We start from the raw sequence: 20,742 nt of genomic DNA, 5'->3' as shown, positions 1-20,742 counted from the left end.
TCAAGGTAATGGGTTGCAAATGGGACTCTATCATTTCCTTCAGTACGGGCGATCTCAAGCTTTTTCTCCATGGTGCGCAACCAATCGTCTGCATCCAATGGGTCAACAACCTGACTGAAATTGGGTGGATTGGTCCTCTGAAAATCTGACAGCTTTGAGTGATGACCATTCTAATTTCAATTTTGTCCAACTATAGCTTGCACACTTCTCAATATTTCTCAGATCATTGTTCCTTTTTTCTTCAAACATACGCAGAACTTGCTCAGTGGAGGGAGGATCAGGCGGAGGAGGTGGTGGCTGAACGTACGGCTCGGGAGAATATCCTGCCTGTCGCGCGGAACGACGAACAGGAGTTCCCTCACGAACGCTGCTACTGCCGCCTCCCCGCGTCATCCTATTGAGTATTTTTTCCAAGGCAACGAAACCGAGATGAGAGACATCCAAGAATAAAATTGGGGAAAAGCCAGCAACAATTCTCGAAAAAGATAAAAGAGCAAAGAGAATACGGCGATTAAAGTCCCATCATAATTATACATAGACTCATACATGAAAATTTGACAACCTGACTGGTTCCACTACTCTCATACAAGAAGCATCATGACTCGTACAACTACATCCATACACCATCTAGACGACTGCGAATACTCAAAGACACTACTGCTCTGCTGGTGCTGCGGTGTCCTCCCCTGAAGTGGTCTCAGATCCCGAACTAACGTGGTTAATGGAAACCTCCGGGTTAAAGGTAACACGACGATGCTGCTTCGAGGGCTCTCCCTCAGGGGCAGGGGTAGGATGAAGCATCGGGGCTGCAGGAGTAGCAAGAAGTGAGACCCACTCGGCAGGAGTACTGAGAGGGTTCACGGCCGGAACGCCTGTGCTACTCGGGGGAGTAACCGGCGAAATAGGGGAGCTAGAGCTAACTGGGACATAAGGGGTAAATCCCAGTGAGGATGGAGTAGTGGTGGATCTAGTAGTGACCAAGGTAGCGGCTAAAGCAGTACGGGCACGAGTCAGCTCTCGAGCCAGCTCGTGGATCATCAGATAGCTAGTAGTGATATAGCGAGCAAGATGGCTAGCAACACTATCAGACTCCGGGTTAACGAGAGGAAAACAGACACGACCGTTGTCGTGCAGAGATGGGTAGTAATAGAATCCTGGGTGATGCTGCATTTGAACCTCGGTATAACGAAGCTCGACAAGGACCTCAAATGCGGCAAACTGGACAGCCTGAGAAGCGGTGGAGGCGTAACCGCTCCGAGAAGTGCGAGTGTAAGAGCCGGAATCGGAATTGGTGCGCAGAGTAACCACTGCGTGATACTCATACACCGAGTCTGCTAGACGCTCCCAGTACACACGGTAGACCGGTTCATCTCCGTGAGGGTACAGCCGACGCCACACGTTGCGGAGAAGGTGCGGTGACGTGTACGGCATCAACTGCAACTGGCACGGATACAGCACCGGAGCCATCTACACTCACAACCATTAACAGGTTAGCATAAAAATAATAATCAAATGACTACAATGCAACAACCAGCTATAACTGCTACCGACACTCACATTTACTCGTGTCTAGCGTCCAGTTAACACGTCGTAGTCTAGCGTGGCCTACAGTCAGCGCGGCTCTGGTACCAACCGTTGTGGCACCCCGGCTCAGAGCGACTGGTTTACCCTGCATTGCCAGCCCAGAGATCATGTCTTCTGGCAACACACAACATATTGGTACAGAAAACAACCGCTTTATTGATGCTAGCGGAACAGAGTTCATATTACAACAGTGGTCGAGGCCAAGCGGCACACTCGGTGCAGCGGAACAATATGTACATTATTTAGTGAACATAAAGGGGCCTCGACTCGAACAACTACGTGGCAGCGAATAACGTCGTAGCGGAAGCTCCATATCACAGGGACACTGATGTGGGCACGATCTAGACTCGAACAGCGCTCCTTTCCAACGAGACTTTCCTGAAATCTGGCATGACACGCCAGGTCAGTACATTGAATGTACTTTCAAGCTCACAACAAGCATAATCATAATGACAAACAATATCATGATATTTAACCAATTATTAATAATGCAACATTATAGGTCAACATGCTGTGATCAAGCCCGAACGTCCCTCAGGACAGCTTACCAACTGTGATCATCTCTGGACCACAAACACACCACCATAGTGGTATTTCTCAAGAACAACTCGTGATCCTTACGGCGATCACAACCACGACCATCATTTGGTCCCAAATACCTCGATGGCCTTTCTGCCATCCATTGACAATGTAAAGTTCATAGCTTAGTGTGCAATTTTTATTAAACGTTGACTCATGGTGGGACCTAGTACGAGGTGTCTGTGACCGTGGACTCGGCTATCGATAGATTATACACTCTGCAGAGGTAGCATACTGTACCCACACCACGGAACCCATGGCCTCGCATTCCCATTCGGGTGGACCAACGGCATTCCGACAAAACCCCTCCATTGCCACAGCACTCTCCCGGCCACTCCGACGCAAATCCCCAATGGGCTGGTCCTGGGTGGCCCCGTGTCTACCAAAGACACCCCGACCACCATCGTGGTCAAAACACTCCCACTCGGGGACCCGGTACCATAATCTCATCAACGAGCACACAAGATTATGTGTGCTTACCGGGCCAGGGCAAACACGACATAATCTTCCCTAGATGGAGGCACCGACCAGAGGCCGTGTCAATGGACCGAATCAAGGCCTTCCCACAAGGCAAATGTGGTTGCACTGGAAAGAAACTCGATTCAGTGGCACCATGACCCAGTCAACGGTATATTCAAGTTGAGTTATATTCAGGATTAACTTTTAACTAAAAATGATCGGTGTCATAGCATGCCATGAAATGCAAAACAACACATGCATCACATATTGACAAAAATGACCGACGTCATCCATATGCACACCAAGCATAAACGTCAACAACTCATATTACTCTAATTGCTCAAAATGACTCACAACTTAAGCAAAATATTTTGCAACAAGTTTTATTAATTTCCTACGCAAGAAAGTAACTCCGATAAATTTTTCATATGCTTGACCAAAAGATATCATTATCAACAACTCTTAATTTCTTTATCACTAAGTTGGGTTCAAACATTCTGTAAGACAAGTAATATGATTAAACAAGTATTTAACATAATATTTTCTAATTTTTTTATCAATTTAAGAATGCAAACACAAAGCTTTAAATAATTACTAACATGCATAACAAAATTATTTCTAACATCACCTCAAATAAATTTTAACTTGCTTTGCCCACTTAAACTAGTTTCAACTATTCTGTAAATCAAGCATAACAACTGACCAATACTTAACAGAATACAAATAATTCAATAATTATTTAAATGCATGGGTTAATCATTTCATTTAAGTGAGAAAATCACAAATATTGAAATGGCATCATAAAAATGTTGTTGTGGCTTGCCTTAGTGCAGATGAGGTTCACAAGCCTCCTGGTGATCCTCAAGACAAGCCTCACCTTCTGAAAATAATTTTAAACACAAAAAGAAAATATCAAGAACACTTCTGAAATTCACCAGAAATTCTAAACAGCTCAGAAAAATCTCATCTTTGGTGAGCTGTTAGATTTCCTTTCAAAGGACACAATGCAAAAAGAATCATCTCATTTGGACTTATGGTTAAAAAGTTAAAATTGTTTGAAGCTCTCTGGAATATAAATGAATTTGAATAAAAAGAAACTGCTGGGGGGTGACGTCGAAGGCGTAAAGCCCAGGGGCGCCACCACTCGTACCGCTTCGCGCGTGTACTGAGTGGCTGACTAGCGGGCCCCGCTAGTCAGGTGGGGAAGAGGGAGAGAGAAACAGAGAGGGTCGCGGCTTCGCCGGAGCTCTCGCCGGCGACGAGGGCTCATTGGCCCAAACGAGAGGGAGGGATTGAGAGAGGGAGGGCTGGTGCACCTGCCCGTACCCGTAGCGTGGCTAGGGGTGGTCGGACAGCGTCGGAAACTAGCTCGCAAGCGGAGGCAGAACGTGGAGGTCGCCGGAGTTGAGGAAGACGGCGAGGAGAGGTCACTCCAGAGGCTCCAAGTGGGCGAGATGGCCTCACCGGAGAGAGGCGGAGGCCTTGGAGGGGTCGCCCAGGCCTGGGAGAGGCTGGAGCTACCGCAGCGACCAGAGGGGATCACCGGCGAGCTCGAGCTCGGGGACGGCGGCCCGAGGCCTGCCCGGCCGGGCGGCTTCCTACTCGATCGTGGGGTGTGTGTGAGTGCTGGATGGTGCTCGAGGAGGCTGGGGGTGGCTCTATTTATAGGCGAGTGGCGAGGGTGCTTCGGGCTCCGCCGGTGGACACATGTCCACGGCGCCCGGCGACGAGCGGCGTCAGTGAGAGGGGGAGAAGGCGACGGAGGTCACGCGGCCACTGTGGGCGAGCGGAGACGAGCACAGGATCAAGGGGATGGCGACGAGCACAGTGCGCTCCGCACTGTTGGGCTGGCCGGACCTTGCCCGTGCTCGCTGTGGCAAGCTCCGGTGTCGGCGATTGCCAGGGAGGAGTTAAGGACGTCGAGACGATGATGGTGGCAGGGTTTGGCATGGTTGGGCAGGCGGGGGAAGTGAGCACGCTCGAACAGAGCGCTCGGCGTCACCCAGAGCGCATCGACACGCATGCCTGGCATCGTGGACACGCGTGGTCACCGCGCGAACTCTCTCCTCAGGCTAGCCTTCGTCCAAAAATCATGTCTGGCATGTTGTTCGTGGTAGTTTTGAAGTTTACCACGGTTTGGTTTGGATCCAGGTGCAGTAGAGAAGATTTTACAAGCCAGGTAAGTTTCTGGTCAGTAACTTTGTGATGTTACTGTGGTCAAATGGCTGGGAGTTTGGGGTTGTGCTTTGGAGGCTAGTTATAAGTTACTAAGGTAAAGATGCACAAGAAATTTCAGGTCAAATGGAGCAAGTAAAATGGTAGTTGCTGTAGAAACCACCATTTCTGTCCAGAACAGAAAAGATTTTCTGTAGCAAAAATATTCCAAAAAGTGATGAAATATTTTTGCTCAGGGAGGTGCCCTAGGGTCCCTAGAATATTTGTGAATTATCTTAAAAATTTCTGAGCCATAAAAATTAGGGTTGCCTTGAAGCAAACAGATCTGGCTTAGGGTTTTTGAGAGAAAATGAATATTTTTCATTTAAAAAAATATTCCAAAGGTTATTTTGTGGTGGATCAGAAGTGAAGTGATGGTTTGGGAGAGAAGTGAACACTTGGGTCAAAGCCAAGGATGCCCAAGTGTTTAAGTCCAAATGAAAAGATTCAGAAATTCCATGTTTCAAAAACTTTCAAATGAAATTTCAAGCAAATAAGAAAGGGCAAAACCAGGTTGTCACAGCCGCAAGGTAGGATCCTTTCAGGACACTTTCATAATATAATTCGGGCTTGCGGTGCTCCTTCCCCTCTGGCGGTCCCTCGGTCATGAGCTTTTCAGCATCCATCTTCCCCCAGTGCACCTTTGCGCGGGCGAAGGCCATTCGCGCACCCTCTATACAGACCGACCACTTGATGACGTCAAGTCGAGGGCAGGCACTCACAAGCCGCTTCACGAGCCCGAAGTAGCGGCTTGGAATTGGCTCGGCGGGCCATAGCCGGATAATCAAATCCTTCATGGCTAGTTCGGCCGCCCTATGCAGTTCGATCAGCTGTTTCAGTTGGTCGGCAAAAGGCACCGGATAATTCGGTGCCAGATACTGCGACCAGAAGAGCTTATCCGCAGTGTTCCTTTCTTCAGCTTGGTAGAATTGGGCGGCATCCGATATGCTGCGGGGCAGTTGTGCAAATACCCTTGGAGAAATCCGAACTCAAAATTAGAAACATGATTTTTCTCCTCAAATACTTGATTCACATGGAAAAGAGCCTTACCCGCCGCGATCTTCCTCGCCTCTTGGATCTCCTGCAGGGCGCCTTGGGTTTCCCCCTGGGCATCGCGCGTGGCCTGATGACCCCTGGTGAGTTCGGATTATTTCTCCGATAAACTCTGCTCCAAGGTCTCGCATTTCTTAACGGCCTCTTGAAGCTCCTGCTCAGCTTCAATAACCCCGGCCTCGTGCTTCTCACGAAGAGCCTGCTCTGCGGCTGCCTTCTTCTTGGCCTCGGTCACAACCTTCTTAAGAGCCTCGACTTCGGTCATCGTCCCTAGCGGAAATCATGGAACATATTTTATCATACTGGAAATTCGTTCGCACTGAACGCGAACAAGGCTTGCGCATACCTTGTTTATCTTCCAACTGCCTTTTCAACTGGCCAAGTTCTTCTTTGGTCCGCTCCAGACTTTGATTCAGTCCGGAGACCTCCGCAGTATGAGAGGCAGCAGCCGCTGCAGACGCCTGCTTATAAAAGAGAGATAGATGTCATCAAATGAGTCTTCCTGCGAACATAAATTTGATCCTCTGTCCGGTTCTTTCTTTCACCGAACAGTGTATCAGGGGCTACTATCCATACTATGACACTCTTCGAAACCTCATAAAACATACCTCAAAGCCTCTTATAAGGCTGATATAGGCTTCATTTAGTCCACTCTCAGCAGACTGAATCTTCTTAATCACCGCACCCATAAGGGCACGGTGTTCATCGATGATGGAAGCGCTCTTCAGCGCCGCCAACAAAGCATCCAGCACCTCTGGTTGGACAGAGATTGCCGGTGGAACAGGCACGCCCCCTCCAGTCGAGGGAGGTGGCCTGCTTGATTCTGGAGCCGTATTGGTCTCCGGAATTGCGTGCGGCTGGGAGCCGAATTCAAGATGGCTCCCGCCGTCAACTCCCATGGGAATCTTCTCCCCCATGTCTCCGGCCCCTAAAGTTTGACCTCCAGGCGCCGCTTTCACGATCTCTTCCCCCCCTCCTTGGCCGGGGTCCTTCTGGGACGAAGCCTCGGTGTTATTCACATATTTGGGGGAAGGGGCCTTCGGGGGCGTCCCGCTCTCCATAGCATCCAAGCTCAGCAAATCCTCTGCTGAGGATTGTTCGGTGCGGGACCTCGCCGGACTACAAAAAATATGGCTCAGGTTAAAATACTATGCCATGATGAGTCTGGACGCATAAACGTGTTCGGATTTTATATACTCACGAGTTCACCAGGGGCTGGGCCTCGGGATCCCACGCCGGGCTGCTGTCGGCGGCAGCAGTGGACTCTTTCGGAAGAGGAGCTTTTCCCTTTTAGGTGACTCGGCCTCCAAGTGTATGGAGGCCGCCCTCTTCTTTCTTCCCCCCGCTGGGGATTCGTCTTCCTCCTCCTCCTCATCCTCTTCGGAGGCAGGACGGGCGCTGGAGCCTTCGGATATTATGTCCGAAGTGTCGCGGCGACGAAGGCCGCCCTGGGTCTTTTTAGCCTCCTTCTCGGCCTTCTTCGGCGCCTTGTACGGCGCCGGGACCAGCATCTTCGTCAGAAGTGGGCCGGCCGGTTCTTCGGGCAGCGGGGCCGGACAGTGGATCTGCCCCGCCTTCTTCGTCCAGCCCTAGGGGAGTTGAGGAAAACACATTAAGCATTTCCCTTGGGTTATGCGGATAAAACGTATAATAACTTACCGAGCTTGTAGGGCGGGACAGTTGGTACCCGCGGTCCTCGGCCGAGTCCGGCCATGATTTGCCGGACTTGAAAAGCACCTTCCAGATGTCTTTGTGTGAGGAGCCAAAGAGCTCTCGTAGGGTCTGCTGCTTGGCCGGATTGAATTCCCATAGAATGCAAGTCCGGTGTTGACAAGGCAGGATCCGGCGAACTAACATCACCTGGACTACATTGACAAGTTCGATGTTCTTGTCTTCCATATCCTTAACGCGCGTCTGGAGCACCGACAGTTCATCGGACGAAGACCAGTTCAGGCCCTTCTTAGGCCAGGACGTAAGTCGCAGAGGGGCTCCGGACCGGAACTCGGGAGCAGCGACCCATTCCATGCCGCGCGGCTCAGTGATGTAAAACCGCTGCTGTTGCCACTCTTTGACGGAATCATTAAAAGTACTTGTTGGCCATGTGACGTTGGGCATCTTGCTCACCATAGCGGCCCTGCACTCAGCGTGCTCGCCGCTCACCACCTTGGACTTCACATTAAAGATCTTCATCCATAAGCCGAAGTGTGGTGAGATGCGGAGAAAAGCCTCGCACACGACGATGAATGTCGAGATGTTGAGGAAGGAATTGGGGGATAGATCATGAAAATCGATCCCGTAATAATACGTGATGCCGCGAATGAACGGGTGGAGGGGAAACCCTAGCCCGCGGACAAAATGAGGGAGAAATACAACCCTCTCGTGGGGTTCCGGAGTAGGGACGATCTGTCCCGCCGTCGGGAGACGGTGGCTGATTTTCTTGGCCAGGTACCCGGCCTCCCGAAGCTTTTTGATATCCTTCTCCCGGATGGTAGAGGCCATCCACTTGCCTCCTTCTCCGGATCCGGACATTTTCGGAAGGACTTTGTGGGCGAAGAAGACGAACGCTCGTGCGCTAGAGCTCGAGCGAAGGGGAATGGATCGGGAAGAAGAAAGTGTGGGTGCGAAAGGGAGTCCTTATCCCCTTATAAAGGCAGCAGGGATTCTGCGCCTCCCCACTTGCCTGGTAAACTCGCTTATTCCCCAAGCGCCGTGATTGATGGCGTGGTTGGGTTACCCACGCCCGTATTGATGAGAATCCCGTGATAAGGGGACACGATCTCTGCTTCGACAAGACGTGCCAAGAAAACCGCCTCGCAATATGTGCAGTAGCTGGTTGAGAAAAACGGTTCGTAATGACCGGACCATGGCAGGATGTCGCGTTATGAAAAGTTGTCAGCAGATTAGATTTGTGGAAATATTATACTCTCTACGGTGGTATGTGGAATTTGTTTTGCAGAGCCGGACACGATCCTTGTGTTCAAGATCTTCTATGGAGTATTCGGAGGAGGAACCTACCTTGCAATGCCGAAGACAATCTGCGCGTCGGACTCATCATCATTGAAGCCTGGTTCAGGGGCTACTGAGGGAGTCCTGGATTAGGGGGTCCTCGGACTACTGGACTATATACTTTGGCCGGACTATTGGACTATGAAGATACAAGATTGAAGACTTCGTCCCGTGTCCGGATGGGACTCTCCTTTGCGTGGAAGGCAAGCTTGGCAATTCGGATATGTAGATCTCCTCTCTTGTAACTGACTCTGTGTAACCCTAGCCCCCTCCGGTGTTTATATAAACCGGAGGGTTTAGTCCGTAGGACAACAACAATCATAATCGTAGGCTAGCTTCTAGGGTTTAGCCTCTACGATCTCGCGGTAGATCAACTCTTGTAATACTCATATCATCAAGATCAATCAAGCAGGAAGTAGGGTATTACCTCCATCGAGAGGGCTCGAACCTGGGTAAACATTGTGTCCCCCGCCTCCTGTTACCATCCGCCTTAGACGCACAGTTCGGGACCCCCTACCCGAGATCCGCCGGTTTTGACACCGACACCCGCCACTCCCAGACGAACACACCCACACACACCGCGAATCCACTGCAACTACGATGCATGTTAAATTAATTATCCCGCGGTGAACATATGTTACCAAATGAGGGACGTTTTAATTTTGAAAAAATCATAGATCATTAAGACATTTTAGTACATTAATTGATTGATTTTCTACGGGTATAATGTGCAAAAATCAAATTTGAGCTACATGCACACGTGACAGTGCACCTAAATGGATTGCGAAAACACACGTGTCTCACTGGGTGCATGTTTACTCCCCGTGCAACAAATTTCAAACATTGAGAATCTTGATTTTTAAATTCTAGTACATCCAAAACTTATTTGAAGTTCATGAAACTTATCGTGTTGTCATATGGACACCAATACAAAGTGGAATTGTACCTTTTTGTCAAATTTAAGACCAGTTTTGATGTAATATTTATCTAATTACAAACGGGAGATTATTAATAATTGGGAACCAATATCCCAAATGGATCATTTATTCAAACCATGAGCGTTAGACCAACAATGGATACGTGCCATGCTTCGTTTAAGAAATAAAGCGGCAACATTAATCATCCAAATAGAAAAACAATATACATGTCATCGCGCGACCCGTGTGCCGCGCGAGTAGGCGTGAGTTGACGGGACGCATGCGAGCAGTCTGCCGCGCAGGCAGACCGGGAGGCATGCGTGCAGGTGTGTGAACTGAGGGAGGCGTGCTCTCTGCGCAATGTCATCGGGAGGCGTGCGAGTAGCTATGAGAAACTTTGGTAGGCATGCCAGCAATCCGGTGCCCAGGCTCACTGGGAGGCGAGCCATCGGTTTGACTGTAACCCGCCTCTCTCCCACAACTCCCACTACTCCATATTAATGGTGCGCCCGAGCGGCCGCACCCCCCATCCTTGCCATACACACGATCCTCTCTCTCCGCTTGCATCCTCGATGGTGCTCTCAGCCCTCAAAGCCGTCAGTGTATGAGGATGCCGCTGAAGCACCCCATCGGAGGGAGTGGCGAAGCCGAGGCTACTAAAGCACCAGAGCACAGTGTGGAGATGGAGACAGAGGTTGCCGTCACCGCCGGCAAGTTATCGCTGCACCCTGATGTCGTCAACGGCGTCGAGCTTCCACAGCCAGAGGCGGAGTTCCACACCGACTCTGGTGACGACCCCGGTGACGACTCCGACGACCACTCCGGCGACGACTCCGACGACGACGGACAGCTGGTTAGTCATCTATACCCATTTATGTGTCAAATAGATCATAGGGTTTCTCTGGTTACTCCTACCTCCCCCTTTTTGGAATAGAAATCCTATGGTTATGTTCTCTCAATCCTTGAAATCTGAGTAAGTTTTGTTAGATCCGTGTAGTGTATTGATTGTTTGAATGGTACAAGTGATAAGTGATTAGTTGTTTCATCTGTGCAAATGATTTCTACTAGTAATCCGACTAGGGTTAGTGTTTGTGCTAATAATGTTGGGGAACGTAGTAATTTCAAAAAATATTCCTACGCACACGCAAGATCATGGTGATGCATAGCAACGAGAGGGGAGAGTGTTGTCCACGTACACTCGTAGACCGAAAGCGGAAGCGTTAGCACAACATGGTTGATGTAGTCGTACGTCTTCATGATCCGACCGATCAAGTACCGAACGCACGGCACCTCCGAGTTCAGCACACGTTCAGCCCGATGAAGTCCCTCGAACTCCGATCCAGCCGAGTGTTGAGGGAGAGTTTCGTCAGCACGACGGCGTGGTGACGATGATGATGTTCTACCGACGCAGGGCTTCGCCTAAGCACCGCTACAGTATTATCAAGGTGGACTATGGTGGAGGGGGGCACCGCACACGGCTAAAAGATCAAACGATCAATTGTTGTGTCTCTAGGGTGCCCCCTACCCCCGTATATAAAGGAGAAAGGGAGGAGGTGCGGCCGGCCAGGAGGAGGCGCGCCAGGAGGAGTCCTACTCCCACCGGGAGTAGGACTCCCTCCCTTCCTTGTTGGACTAGGAGAGGAGAGGGAAGGATAGAGGGGGAAAGGAAAGGGGGGGGCCGCCCCCCCTCCTTGTCCAATTCGGACTGGGGGGAGGGGCGCGTGGCTGCCCCTTGGCCTCCTCTCCTCTTCCACCAATTGGGCCCATGAGGCCCAATATCCTCCGGGGGGTTTCGGTAACCCCCCGGTACTCCGGTATATATCCGATAACCCCCGGAACCATTCCGGTGTCCGAATATAGTCATCCAATATATCAATCTTCATGTCTTGACCATTTCGAGACTCCTCGTCATGTCCGTGATCACATCCGGGACTCCGAACAACCTTCGGTACATCAAACCATATAAACTCATAATATAACTGTCATCGAAACGTTAAGCGTGCGGACCCTACGGGTTCGAGAACTATGTAGACATGACCGAGACACGTCTCCGGTCAATAACCAATAGCGGAACCTGGATGCTCATATTGGCTCCCACGTATTCTACGAAGATCTTTATCGGTCAGACCGCATAACAACATACATTGTTCCCTTTGTCATCGGTATGTTACTTGCCCGAGATTCGATCGTCGGTATCTCAATACCTAGTTCAATCTCGTTACCGGCAAGTCTCTTTACTCGTTCCGTAATACATCATCCCACAACTAACTCATTAGTTGCAATGCTTGCAAGGCTTAAGTGATGTGTATTACCGAGAGAGCCCAGAGATACCTCTCCGACAATCGGAGTGACAAATCCTAATCTCGAAATACGCCAACCCAACAAGTACCTTCGGAGACACCTGTAGAGCACCTTTATAATCACCCAGTTACGTTGTGACGTTTGGTAGCACACAAAGTGTTCCTCCGGTAAACGGGAGTTGCATAATCTCATAGTCATAGGAACATGTATAAGTCATGAAGAAAGCAATAGCAACATACTAAACGATCAAGTGCTAAGCTAACGGAATGGGTCAAGTCAATCACATCATTCTCCTAATGATGTGATCCCGTTAATCAAATGACAACTCATGTCTATGAAGAGGAAACTCAACCATCTTTGATTAACGAGCTAGTCAAGTAGAGGCATACTAGTGACACTATGTTTGTCTATGTATTCACACATGTATCAAGTTTCCGGTTAATACAATTCTAGCATGAATAATAAACATTTATCATGATATAAGGAAATAAATAATAACTTTATTATTGCCTCTAGGGCATATTTCCTCCAAATAATTCCTTGCCAGGACTTGACAATTGATTTGAATGACCTACATATGTTTGTGCCATTATTTTCTTCAAGATTGGTCTGTACATAGACGACTGTGCTTAAAAACTGAACCATAATCTCTGGATATGTTAATAAATAGCCATAAATTCCTAATCCTACTTCACGACATGTAATTATTGATTTGATGCCAAATTTACTATTTGTGTAAGTGATGTCTCACGATGTGGACAGTGAGGATGAAGATGGCCAGAGGAGGTACAAGAGGCAAATCCCGAGGGAGCTTTATGTGGGAATGCATAACAGGCGTATTAGGACCTGGAACAGTGGCTATCAATGTCCATTTTGCAACCACAAGCTTCATGACGCGTATCTAAGTGTTCTGGCACATGCAAGAGGACGGGTCGTTGGCTCCTTCAAGCAGAAGTATTCTCGCAGGGTGGCGCGCGGTGCGTACGTCATGTACCTGGAGAAGCTTCAGGATCGTGCCGGCATGTGAGATGAGATGTGGGATCGAACTATGTACGCTTGAGTATGCTTAATGATGGTTGAACTATGCTTGTGTACACGTACACTTATTATCTATGTCTGAGTATGTTTAATCTATGTTTACTTATGTCTAACCGTGGGATATGGATGCAATCAGTTCGGTTGATGGAATCTACCTCCATCTTGGTTTATTGGTCCCCTTTGTAATTTGTGTTAAATTTTTGACCAAAGGTTTAACTGACAAAAGGTTAGTGCAGGTCAGCAAAAATTATATCGTTGGATGGGTATTTCAGCATAGTGTTCAATGATATAATTTTTGGTGACATGCATAAACATTTCTTAGTTAAATATTTGGTCAAAGTTGGTAAAAATTACAAAGGGGACCAATAAACTAGGACGGGGGTAGTACGTCAATCACACACGGTTCCCAAATTTGGAACCGTGTGCAATGACTTTTCATTTTGCCTGTTGCGTCAATCACACACAGTTGGCTCTAGGAAACCGTCGCCTCCAAAATTCTTTGTGGGACAGAAAACCCTCACCACCCAATTCAAAAAAGAAAAAAGAAAACCCTCACCATCCCCACTTCACAAAAACCCTCACCCCGCCCGCCACCCCCTCCGGTCCCCATTCACACCTGCACAAGCTCCTCCGCGTCTATGCATGGCATCGCCTATCACGGCGGTAACCACTTAGCTCAACGCCTACCGCCACCGCCAGGCTGCCGGCAAAACCCACCGCATTTCGCCACTTCCGTTTGTCGCTGCCTATCGCCATCGACTTTCTTGACGCTGCTCGCGGTTGAGCCAGCTCTACTCGATTGAGGAATCTGCGGTACTGAGGGTTCTTTCTCATGGACAATAAGGTAACTAATTTAATGAGATATTATCTCATCTCTTATCCCAGTTCATCTGCCTCCTTTAATCACCCAGCCGAAATCATCATGAATTTATTTTTATTCGAGCTGATTTGAGGGTTTTCTTCTGTTCATAGAGTGTACAGTGCGTGGACACACCAGGACCTTGCGGCCTCCGCCAGACATTCTATCTCACCGTACCATATGAATTGAGGATGCGCGCGGTATGTTCAATCTCACCCTAAATCGGCTGGCATGGCCTACTTTCCTGAACATATTCTAAATATTACTACATTTGGATAAAAGGTGCCACATGCACCATATATGTCAAAGGGGATCCCCCCCTCTTCTTTCTATATTAGGCAAATTAATGATGTATTGTTCTTTCGATTACTCTCATTTTTCCATGACATCATGTTTACCCTATCTATTTAATTATAGATTTTTTCTCCTTCGATTTCGACTGTTGTACAGTTCTTTCAATTTGGGCCCATATTTGCATGTTACCATATTTTCTTTAACAATCCTACCATTTTCTGCAGTGCGTCCCCTGCTATGCAATAGAATTTGTACTGCACAATCTTTCCCTTTACATAAATCAAGACTGCAGGGATGTCATACTACACACAAACCATGGATTTACAATCGTTGTTACTGTAAGACTTTATGAACGTGGTGACTCCTATTTCGGCACTGGCTTTTGGAAAGAAATTTCTAAGTTTTATGAATTGAGAGTTGGCACTAGAATTGCACTGCACATAAAAGGGCCTGGTCATGAGATATATGGTAACTTCCCCGACGATATCATCCATCCAGACTTTGTCCGAAGTAAGTTTTCTTTTCAACTATCTGCATGTTGACTTACCTAGCAATATCAAATGAATTGTGTAGTATTTAGGCAACCAACTGTTATTCCCTTTTCTTACTATATTCCTACCTAATAACTTCTAGTTACCAATACACTTTTCTATTGCCCTATTTTAACTAAATATTCCATGTACTCCCATTTCTATCAGAAAGCGCCACTGACAAGGAGACTCCAGAGGTGGAGAATGGGGCTGCCAACAAGCGGAGGCGGGGCGAGCTAGAACCGCAAGGGACTCCAGTAGGCCTAGACTTCATCAGCAGCCTCCCCGATGATATGTTGATAGTCATCATCTCCCTCCTCCCAATCAAATATGGGGCGCGGACAATCGTCCTTTCCTAGCGGTGGCGCCCCCTATGGAACTCCAGCCCTCTCTACCTCATCGACACCCACAAGCTCTGCCATGGCTATCGCAAAAGCTTGGATGCATTCTCCAAGATCCTCGGCAGTCACCTTGGCCCAACCAGAGGCCTTAGAATGGGCAAGTTCCATTCCAACAGCAAGGACCAAGCCAAGCTTGACGACTGGTTCCGATCCCCCACCCTAGATCAGCTCGAGGAGCTCACTTTTGATGATGGGCATATGCGATCGCTGCCAACGTCCGCACTCCGCCTCGCGCCCACGCTGCGCATTGCCAAGTTCAGGAACTGCCATCCCCCCTTTATGATGCGCCCGCTCTTATTCTAACACGACTGAAGCACCTCGAGCTCGTCGTTGTCTGCCTCTCAAACGGTGACATGGAGTGCCTGCTCCGTGGCTGTACTGCACTCGAGTACCTTCGTCTTCAGGCGATCAATGGGTTGAGTACCTTCCACATCACCTCCATGACTCTCCGGACTATTTATGTGTGTTGTTGGTGCGACAGGAAGACATCACAAGATGTGTACCACGGTATGGTCATTGAGGACACACCTGCACTTGAGAGATTACTTGTAGTTGATCAAGAAGGTCCAACAAGAATCAATGTCATTTCTGCGCCGAAATTGACAGTGGTGGGCTACTCGTCTCACAAATACTCCGAACTTGTTATTGGATCCACACCCGTTCAGGTACAACAGCCGCCTTCTACCTCTCCTTCTACAAATTAACATTATTTCTAATTTTGAAGATGTTTGTTCGTCTATCATTCAGAAAATGATTCCGACAAGCTTGACCTCGAAACTGCGCACAGTGAAGGTCTTGGCACTAGAATCTATCGGCCCCAACCTTGTCAGTTTCCTAAGATGCTTTCCGTGCCTGGAGAAGCTATATATCGAGGTGATGTTCCTTTCCTGTTAAATGTTAATCATAAGGGAGTTCAATTTGTAACACCTTTTTCCAAGTTTACAATGACAATGTACTACAATTTCTGAAGGATTCTTTTGGAGGATTTCAGTACATACATGCCCCCCCATATTGGTTGCTTGATCCATATGGTTACAATCAATAAGCATTTCTCCTTTGGATTCATCTGTACTAGTTTTCTTAGGGAACTTTTCATCCACTCCAACCTCTTGTGAAGAAGGCTACATTTTTCTAGAATGTAATCAAATGCCCATGTTAATCATGTCAGATCGAAGATGGCATGTTTGTGCATTTTACAAATCCTGCAAACCAAATAGGCCTGTAGTAATGTTCAAAACTCCATGTAGGTACTAACACGTTTTCTTCTTTTGTAGATAAGATTAGGCCCAATGGTGGATAATGTGATACAATATAACAATCACGTCGAATGCCTAGATCTGCATCTCTCAGAAATTACTTTGAACTCCTAGGGACCTTAAAGGATATTATATTTGCCAGGTTCTTTGTACTCAGAGCAAGGGTGCTGAAGGAAATGAGGTTTGCCCTACATCTATTTCGCAAAAATGAATGGTTTGTTGATCAGCGCCGGCGCCTGCGGCAGAATGGAATAGGCTCCAAAAATGCTGAATTTCAATTTGGAACTTCAGATGACAGAGTAATCTGAAGTCATCGTGTCAACCCCATACATGTCTTCTCAGTGGCTGACCCCTTTACAAAAATTGTGAGGTTCCAAAACCAGACTTAGAAGTGGTAATATTAGTTTGAACCTCTCTGATATCCATGTTCAGTGGATCAGTGCGAGCGTTTGCAACTGATGAGCTGAATTTCATTTCTAATATCAGTTTGAACCTTGTAATCTTTGAATTTGAGCCATATAACTCTAGAATTTGAACCTTGTAATATTTTGAGATTTTGTGGTACAATCGTTAACATGGCATCGTATGAGACTCGTATATTGCTAGCACTATTTTGACCATAATATGCAATGGTCTTAGATTTTATTAACCATTCTCGAATCTGTTTACCTTGTCGATCTCACAGCACATGATCTGTATAGCTAACTCGACTGCGATCTTCGACATTATTGCACATAGTTGGTTTCTTCCAACGTGTGCACTCTAGAGCGCAGAATTAATTATCGCACTCGAGTGTCCATCATCACCCTTCTGTGTAACTTTGACCTCATCACCCACGAGTAAACTCATGACCGAAGTCATTCCACACACTTCGTTTTTACAAAGCTTTTTGCCAATAAACGGCCACAATTTGTCCCTCTTCTAGCCGTGCAGTAGCGCGGGAACAGGCTCACCGACAATACATTTAGCGCCTCTTCGAGCCCACGCGTGCTTTGCGGTGTTGTCAAGCGTGTACTGGAATCCTCCGCTATGAACGCCGTGACAAGACGTGACGATTACAGGCCGGCTGGCCCCCATTTATTACAACGGCCATTTAACCCTTGTGTCTCTTCAACCTTTCGATCACGCCCCACCATTGCAAGAAGCACACCCACCACGAGAAATTCTTAGAGGGTATCCTGCGCGGCTCCAATGGCGCTCCGAGCGGCTGCCGACGATGAGCAGCAGTTCACCATGCGTGCCATGATGGACACCCACAGAAGGTTCATGGACCTCTCGATGGTGTACACCAATGACCCAGTCTGGGTGGAGCACTCCATCCACATCATGGATAGTTGTTGCTTGCCGAGGAGAAGTACAAGGTGGTCGGGTTCGACCTCGAGTACAGCCGCGCTCGTGCCGGGTCTCGTCCCAAGGTCGCTGTCGCCCAGATGTGCGTGCGCCACCACGTCCTCATCTACCACTACTGCCTGGCCACAAGGCCTTGTGAGCGTTTCGCCAGGTTTGTCAATGATGTAAAGGCGCTCGACAATTCGGGCATCGTCTGCCAGAATCTTGTCGACATCCAGGGCCCATACAAGATCTGGGGCAGCAAGGAGCATGAGAAGGACTCACTGGTTCACCTCGCCGAGTCCATCATCGACCCCTACTACAGAGACATGGAAGATCCGTGCAACAAGGACAAGCGTGCCTGGCACTCGGCCTAGATGGAGAAACTCGACAAAGCTCACATCATGTACGCGACCAAGGAGGCGTACACGACCTACAACATGTACAGGCGGATCGTTGACATGAGGAAGTGCCTCCTTCCCCAAAACGGCCAGGGATCCAGCCGGAAGCAGAGCACTGGCAAGCGTCGTCGCAACAATAAGTAGATGATTAGGTCCTCGTTTCTCCTAGTTTAGTATGCATGTAATTGCTTACTTTGGTGTGTGGAAATTTTATGTGTGTAGTCACTTGTGTAATTGTATGCTTAATTTGGTTATGCAATGCTGTATTTTTAAGTATATATGTTGATGCTCTGTAGATAGAGCATAGATGTTGTGTGGACAAACAAAATCACATCGCACACGGACTAAACAATGGAACTCGTCGGTGATGTTTTCATCAATCACTCACAATTTTATACCAGCAATCGTTTGCTCACAACACACACTACTTGTTAGCAGCAATCATCTGTGTTGTTATCGGTCTTCGCACACGTTTCCGATTACAGACCTGTTTGCCGTGTATCACACACATCTTGTTAAGTTGAACCGTTTCTGTTCTCTTGTCTCAACGCAAACAGTTCATCCGTGTGAACCGCGTGCTGTATATCGCACACACCTTGATCTGGCTGACCGTTTCTTTTGTGTTGCCTAATCACAAACAGGTCATCCGAGTGAACCGTATGTTGTGTATCGCACACACCTTCATCTGGCTGCCTGTTTGTTTTGTTCCTCCTCATCACAAATAGTTAATTGAACTAATCCGTATGCCCTACATCGCACACGCAACTAAAATCTGAACCGTGTTTGATGCATCCTCCATGGAAAACATTTTACACCTTTTTTGACGGGTTTTTTACACCACCGTTTGTGATTATTGCATCGCACACAGTTTCGTCGAAGGGTCTCTCGTCGTAGTGTCCCGTTAGCAGCATCCTGCAGTAGTGTACGTACTCCCCCAAGCTTAGGCTTTTGGCCTAGCTTGGCAATCACCACTCGAAGAAGCCTTCAGGTACCACGTTGAAGTGCTGGGGAGCAGACACCTGAGGATCCCACTGCTGAGGCTCCGCCTGTGCTGCAGCTAGGTTGTTCTAGTAGGCGACGATGTCCTTAGGCATAATCCTGTATCCGCCCCTGGCAATAGGATCAAACAAAGCAGGTGCAGGCAAAGGAATAACATCACGGGTACTCTCACTAAAGACTAAGTTATAAGGAATATCCGTAGTGGTGTTCTCGATATCAATGAAATGGTGGTGTGCCATAGCCGCGCGATCTAGGTAAACCTTGGGCAAGGGATAATCGTGCTGGCGTATCTGGACATTAAAGTGACTCGCTAGGCAAGTACCATAAATGCCACCATGTATTTTACCCTTGGATCTATTAATGTGGAGGCGACGTGCCACAATAGCTCCCAAGCTATAAGTGTTGTCGTCGTACAGTGCACGGCATAAAACAGCAAGTTTGGGGCACTGAGTGCACCTACCTTCTCTCTAGCAAGCAAACACTTTGTAATGAATAGAGCAAAATAATGCACATCAGGAAAGTGTAAGCCAGTGGCGGTGACACTTGACATCCCTCTCTCATCTCCCACTGTCAGGGTGTGGTAAAAACCATCAAACTCCGCGGGCCTAGGTTCTACTAAACCACCATCAGAAGGGAGCAAGCATATGTCACAAAATTCAGTAAGCGGTATCTGATGGGGTTCAATATATAAGTTAAACTGCACCTCAGGGGGGATTATTCCTAACTAAGAAATGAAAACTTTGCACAAAGGAATTTGTGAGGAGATGATACTGTTCACATTCAGCTACGATGAAGTCAGTGAGGCCAGCATTAGCAGCATATTGTGCAAACTCCTGAAGGATTTCGGCCCCTTCCAAGAACGGGTTATGCGGCCATTCGCACGGCCACAGCTCCTCCATTCTCCGAGCATGGAGATTACTGTCAGATGACTCCCCAATAACTCCCTTAGAGTTCTTCTTGGAAGCAAACTTCCTAAAGATACTCATCTTCTTCCTACGAACAAAATTCTGAAATTTTTTGTCCACACAAACTTTTCTCAACAAAACTTTATAAGACTGGTAGCAACTAATCATAGGTATGCATAGAGGCCATATCAAGCATTCAAACTACTTGGAACTCTAAGAATTCAACATGCAAGCTCATCTACAGCAGCACCAAGAGTAACTAATTATTCAAAATATAAACCACTAAAGCAAAAACTAATTGGACCAACAGAGGAGTCACATACCAAGCAACAATTCCCCAAAACAGTTTCGGAAACAGAGCTTCGAGCAAAGAGACCGAAATCTGCGGGTTTGAGAGCAAGAACACGAGAGAGAGAGAGAGCAACGGTGATTTTTTTCTGGAGGTAGGTGATGATGTGGGACGAAGAGATAAGTGAGAGGGCCCATGTGGGGACCACAACCCACCAGGGCGCGCCTGGGGGTCCTGGCACGCCCAGGTGGGTTGTGCCCACCTGGTGCACCTCCCTTTGATATTATTTGCACCAAAAATTCTTAAATATTCAGAAGAAATCGTATTA

This window comes from Triticum aestivum, chromosome 3D (assembly GCF_018294505.1).
Source record: "Triticum aestivum cultivar Chinese Spring chromosome 3D, IWGSC CS RefSeq v2.1, whole genome shotgun sequence".
Classification (NCBI taxonomy): Eukaryota; Viridiplantae; Streptophyta; class Magnoliopsida; order Poales; family Poaceae; genus Triticum; species Triticum aestivum.
The sequence above is the reverse complement of the archived record's forward strand: the minus strand, read 5'-3'. Positions refer to the sequence as shown.